This window comes from Neolamprologus brichardi, chromosome 23 (genome assembly GCF_056152115.1).
Source record: "Neolamprologus brichardi isolate AB-2024 chromosome 23, ASM5615211v1, whole genome shotgun sequence".
Lineage (NCBI taxonomy): Eukaryota > Metazoa > Chordata > Actinopteri > Cichliformes > Cichlidae > Neolamprologus > Neolamprologus brichardi.
The window spans coordinates 34,402,543-34,408,581 of NC_142125.1; the positions used below are offsets into that span (position 1 = coordinate 34,402,543).

General features: G+C 37.6%; 1 long non-coding RNA gene across 1 annotated transcript; it reads right to left on the reverse strand.

Annotated features, from left to right (window-relative positions):
- Positions 1 to 3,922: 3,922 nt before the first annotated feature.
- LOC148096279 (uncharacterized) lies at positions 3,923 to 5,369 on the reverse strand. Its single transcript, XR_015717196.1, has 4 exons — positions 5,229 to 5,369; positions 5,042 to 5,132; positions 4,719 to 4,876; positions 3,923 to 4,079 (listed from the first exon to the last, which is right to left on the reverse strand). It is a non-coding gene; the product is annotated as an uncharacterized LOC148096279 (long non-coding RNA).
- Positions 5,370 to 6,039: the final 670 nt, after the last annotated feature.

Sequence of the window (6,039 nt, forward strand, 5' to 3'; positions counted from 1 at the left end):
TAATTCTCTTTCTGATAGATTTCATGTGGGTTTGTGGCCCAAAGTTGACCGGTTTCCCTTGGATTCAGATCTGCTTTAACAAAATTTGTGAGCTTTTAAATCAAATCAGACCTTTTACCTTCTTAATTGATGAAGTAAGAAAAAAAATGGTCCACACTTGCCCATAAAATGCTTTTGATTAAACTTTAGCACCTGAATTTATAATTCATGTAATATTTCTGTTTAAGTCTTTAATTAAAGCTTCCATATTATTCGTATAACATGTTTTGACACACAGCTAAAATATCAGAAATTATTCACAAAAACAAAAACTTACCAGTATATACAGCAGTCAACATGTTGGACTAGTTCAAATTCAGCTTTATAATTTATTTTGCCCCTGAGTGTTGGTAATATCTTTCAATTCAACTGACTGCACCATTTGAAATGCTGGTGTAACTATTCCCTCAAAACGTGATCTATAATGAAGCAGCTGTTTAGATTTTAATGATATACCATCTTTCTAAGAACAAACCAAAAAGTTGCATCATCAATTATAAATAATGTATTCTTCAAATAAGATGGAGCGTGTGAGACAGCAATGCATTTTTGATGGATGCTGAAAACAAGCTGGTCTTGTTTGTGGACTGCAGAGCATTCAAACTCGGCTGCGTATGTGTTCACACTTAAGTATAATAAGTATGGTAAGCTGGGTAGAAACTCGTAGGCTATGTTTGCTGTGTTTTCAGGTGGGGATTCCCTCTGGAGTAACTGGAGTAAATGATAAATAATTAAGACATACAGTAGGCGACCTAAAAAAGCTATGAGGGAATATCAGTAAAAAAAAAAAAAGAAAAGCAAAACACAAGTTCCCAGTGTTATTTTTCCCTCATGTTTCATAAGTATTGAGGTGTCTATACAAGCTCACTCTCTCTCAGTAATTCTATCACTCCTTTATTTTGTGCTGAGTCTCTGTGAAAAAAACCCACTCACTATCATCTCACACTGCCTCTGGTCCTCCTATTCCTGGCCTTATCTCTCCCTCGAAGTCTCTGGCTTTAGCCTGTTAGTTGAATGCTGAGTTTATACACCCCTCCTTGTCCCCGGTTGGAGTCTGGAGCAACTCTTGGTGCTGACATATAAATTTTTTGAAGTTGGACTTCAGTAAAGTATTTTGCTCTAGGTCACAACAAGGTTAGAATCCTGCAGGGCTGAATAGTTTTGAATAATGATTGGATGACGAAGCAAATTTGCTATTAGTATATAGGGTTGTCTTCTTAATGGCTTTAAAACTAGAGAGAAAAACTACTAACCACATAATCCAAGGATGACCGCCCTGGTCATCCTTGGATTATGTGGTTAGTAGTTTAGTAGTTTTTACCAATTCTTCCACCATTCAGAAGTTTCCAAAGTTATTAAACGTTTTCTATGAGGCTTATTTTTAAAGATAACATTGTCTAGTTTCTAAAAAAAAAAACAGTGGCTAATACAAAACCCTAACCCCAGGCAGGTAGCTGGTAACCTGATATTTGCTGAGAGATTTAAATGAGTGAGACTCACCTCAAATAACCACCAGCAATTTTATTTATCCTGCCTATATCCAGCACAAATGCACTTTTTCACAGGTACTTACAAATTTCTGTTATTCCAGTCCTCCCTTGGAATGAAAAAGATGACAGGAAGGGGGAGAAAAAGAGTTTTATCTGCTGGTACATATTAGACTAAATTTTCCTTTCACATTGGCTCTAGTCGTTGCCGACCACGGGACAGGACGACATGCTGTAATGTGCTTTCATTTGCTGTCTGGCTGCCTCCCTAGACACGATATCAGAGGACAGTGGCAGGCTCCCAGACTCCTCATGAAGTGCAGCAGCTGTCTCTGAAGACCGTGTACCAGGAGAGAAGTGGCTTAGGTTTTTTAGTGCGAGACCTCCATTTGAACTCATTTGAACTTGTGATTCAGTCCGACACAATATATAAAAAGCCTCTTATGCATAAGTAGCAATTTAGCGGTATCTGTAGAGTGCCATCTGTGGCTATGGTGATGCTCTGAAATAAGGACAGTGTAGGATGTAAGGAAGTATGGCCAGCCATGTTCTGCTATAGTTCGATATTTACTCTCCTCTTAGAGCCAGAGAGAACCCTAAATAGTACATCATATTCACCAGCCAGTCGCTATCTGTATTTGTCTGTTTGTTGCTGGGCAAGTAGTGGCCTTAAGAGCTTTTTCGCTGAAAACAGCTGCCTGCCGTAGCCAAGAACAACATTATAAGAGCTTTAAAAGCAAAGCTTCACAACTGCATGCCTGAAAAGGAAAAAAACAAATTTTAAAAAAGGAAAAATATGCTGCTATAAAGTCCAACAGAGCAGGAAAAGGAAAAGGTGAGCTGGATGATAATTCTATGAGCAACGCTTTTTACGTACACCAGTAATGGCATACAGGCATACATGTTTGCTATCACAGATTTAATGTGAACCAATGCAACTTTTTATCATATAGAAAATATCACAAAAATAAAAGAGAACATCATCTCAGCCCAGCTTTGATATTGGTGAGTATGGAGGCAGAGCTCTGTACACAATTAACAATCATTATAATCCAGTTTTCAAGCACTTTGGTTTGTTTTCAGTGTATTTCTGTCATGGTCCTGGGTCCTTTTGATCCAGTGTTTTGAGTTTTCTTGTATTTTTGTCATTTGGTGTTAGTGTTTGTGTTTTCAGGTCCACTGTTTGTATTCTGTAGTAATTAGGTTGTTCGGTTTAGCTTTTGGTCATCAGGATTCCCTTGTGTACTTGCTCCCTCTGTGTGTATGTGTTTATATTGTAATGTGAGTTCATATTTCCCCTTGTGTCTTATTCCCTGCCCGTCATGTCTGTCTCTCTCTCTCTCGTGCTCCTCTGTGTTCGCTCTCTCCCCTTCCAGTCTGCATCTCAGTGTACTCCCTGTTCTACTTAGTCTCAGTGCACGTCATGTGGTGTTTGCCCCTCCCCTGTCTCGTTACAATTATCCGTGTCAGCTGTGCTTTCGCGTCATCGTTATCTTTCTGTGTATTTATTTCAGTGTCTCCCTCAGTTCTTTGTCGCATTGTTAACGTCACCCTCACCTTCTCTGTGCTGTCTTGCCCTCCTTCTTCAGGTGAAGTTCCAGTTCCCTCTCCTAGTTTATGCTTCCTACACTGTAAAAAAAAAAAAACTGTCAAATTTACGGTAAAATACCGGCAGCTGTGGTTGCCAGGAATATACCGTGAAAAAAATGTGGAATCTGTAAAAGACAATACGGTATACTGGTTTTGTAACCCTAAATTTTAAGGTAGACAACGTATTATTTTACCAAAATCATGATAGAAAAAAACAAATATATTTGTCAATTATACAGCAATTTAATGTAAAAAATGCAACTTTCCATAGCTTTTTACGGATATTTGCAGTAAAAAAAAGTTATAATATAATAATATTTACAGTAACTTGTTGTTAATTTAACAGTAATAGGATAGACCCTATTATTGTAAATAACTGTAAAAATAACAGAAATATGTTAAACCTTATTAAAACCTTTGACAGTAAAAAACACAGTGAAATTGTATAACAAATTACAGCATTTTATTTTGACCAGATACATTTTACGGTAAATTCCTGGCAACCACAGCTGCCGGTATTTTACCGCTAAAAATACAGTACAATATGAGGAACATAAATGGTTTACCGTACATTTTACATTTGCAACCGCTAAATATAGAAAAATCTAAAGATGCTCATATATAACCAAGGTAGTGAATATTACTGATAAACAATGAGAAAATTTGACATACCATTTGTAAACAGACTAAACATATCATTTTCTCTATTCCTACAAAACAGCATAGATCTTGAGAATACAGCATGTGTCCATATATATGGCTGGTAATCCATGGAGGAATGAATAAATATGAAACAAAATATTACCTGCCCCTGACCTATCAACAGTAATGAGTCACTGGGTCCTGCCTTGGTGAAGGAAAGGACTCAGTGGAGTTTCTAATGCGCATGGTGTCGAAGATACAAGCTCTGCAGGAGTACTTCAATGTCCATCAGGAGTTCACTTTGGACTGGCAGGATCCCCTCTGCAGCAAAAAATGGACAAAGTTTGAACAGTGCTTGAGCAAAATGCACAGAAATGAACAAAACGTGCTGCCAAAAACAGATCTAATGATAAATGATTTCTTAAGTGTAAAATATACAGTTCTTAAAGGATAGCTATTGTCAAAATGCAACCTGGGCTGTTTTTTTTTTTTACTGTAAACGAGACAAACATATATCTAAAAGCATAATTACGACAAACGAGCCGTTTTTGAGATTGACCGTGATTTTGTTTTGTGGTCAATAGCCAGTGAATGGGAATACTAGGGGGCCGGGGCATAAATTTGAGCGCATCAAAATCAATACAGTAAAAAAAAAAAAAACAGCCCAGGTTGCATTTTGACAATAGCTATCCTTTAAATCTACTTATGTAAAAGTGATACATAGACAACGCAGCCCTAATCACAATCATAATTTGTTGGAAAACGTATTTAAGTTTCCTATTGATTTATCATAGAACTTGAAGTTAATGGCTGAATGCATGGTGATGAGACCTATCATTCAATCTACATTTTGTAGCGTATGAAACTGCTCACCTGGACATGAACCTGAGCTCGGCTGATTAAGATTAGTGTCTCCTGTCCAGCTTTCTTTAGCAAAACTTGAATAATACCACTGCTTACCTCTTATTGAATCTTTGGGTGCAGACTTAATTGAAGAGCCTCGTATAAACAGGCAGGGTGTGATGTTTAGGGAAACCAAAGAATACAGGCGCCATCATTTCTGCCAGAAGACTCATGGGGTGCAACGAAGCTTTCATTATGGACTGGCTAGATACCTTCTGCATTCAGAAAGAAAACAAGAAGGGCATACACCATAAACAATAATAACTGACAAAAATAATGAGACAAAAATTAAAGTAACAAAATAAGTGCAAATCAAGTTTCCCTGTGTTGCAGTGTAGCTGAATGTTTTTCAACAATTTGATTTACGGTAAAACACATACCAAATATTTCCAGCCAAGGTTTGTTTCAATCTTCAGCATGTTTTTCCTGCCATTGTCTTGAAACTGTTTCATCTGTCCCTCTCATTTGATGCTGTTTACAAAAACAAAACAGCAATATTGTAAAGGGAAAAAGGAAAATGAATTTAATGGAAAAAAAAGAAAAAAAGATTATGACCTGAAATCTCACCATTTCCTGAGAGTTCCAGGTCCTTTGAGTATCCTTATGGTTTCTGCTCAAATTCAGTGTCTGAAAAGGGCAGGAACAAAACAAACCTTTTTAATCATAATAAAGACAAAATAAGATTTAGAGACAGTGCCACATCATAAGCCAAAACTCCCTCAAAGATATCATGACCTAGACATGGTGGCAAGCCTGGCATACAAACGTTGAAGTATTTCAGTGAATTGAACACTGACCTGAACTTCACTCCTTCGACATCTGGTGTATTGTCAATCTGGAGGCGATCAACAGCAGAGTTGTAGTTCTCTTTGGTATGTTCTGGTCCACACAGATTTGGGTCAGCACCCTGAAATTCAGATTTCGTTATCAGGCAGTACCTGCAGAAGTACTTTGAAGTACTAAAGTTTTCAGTGAAGCCACCAATACAGTGAGAACCCAGATTATCACCAGCAATGCAAAACAAAGTTCCTTTGACTCTAGTTTCATCTGATGCAACAATCCCACTGTCCTCCAATTCTTTCAAGTCTGCCAGTAATTCAGAGAACACATTAGCATGACCAAACTCTTTAAAATCTTTCTCCCTGCACAGTAAAACAAGAGACATGTGATCTGTGTCTGAGTGTACATGAAGTGGCAAGTTTGCCACTGATGCATATACAGCTAATACCTTGTGTTTTGTCCTTGCAGAGCCTAAAGGGTTAACGACTTCAAAGGCATCCTGGTAGAGTACTAGCTTGAGACATGATGGGTTTTGACCAAAAAAATCATTTGATTTAAACAGCATACTATCACTTATGTCACACAGAACATCAGCAGG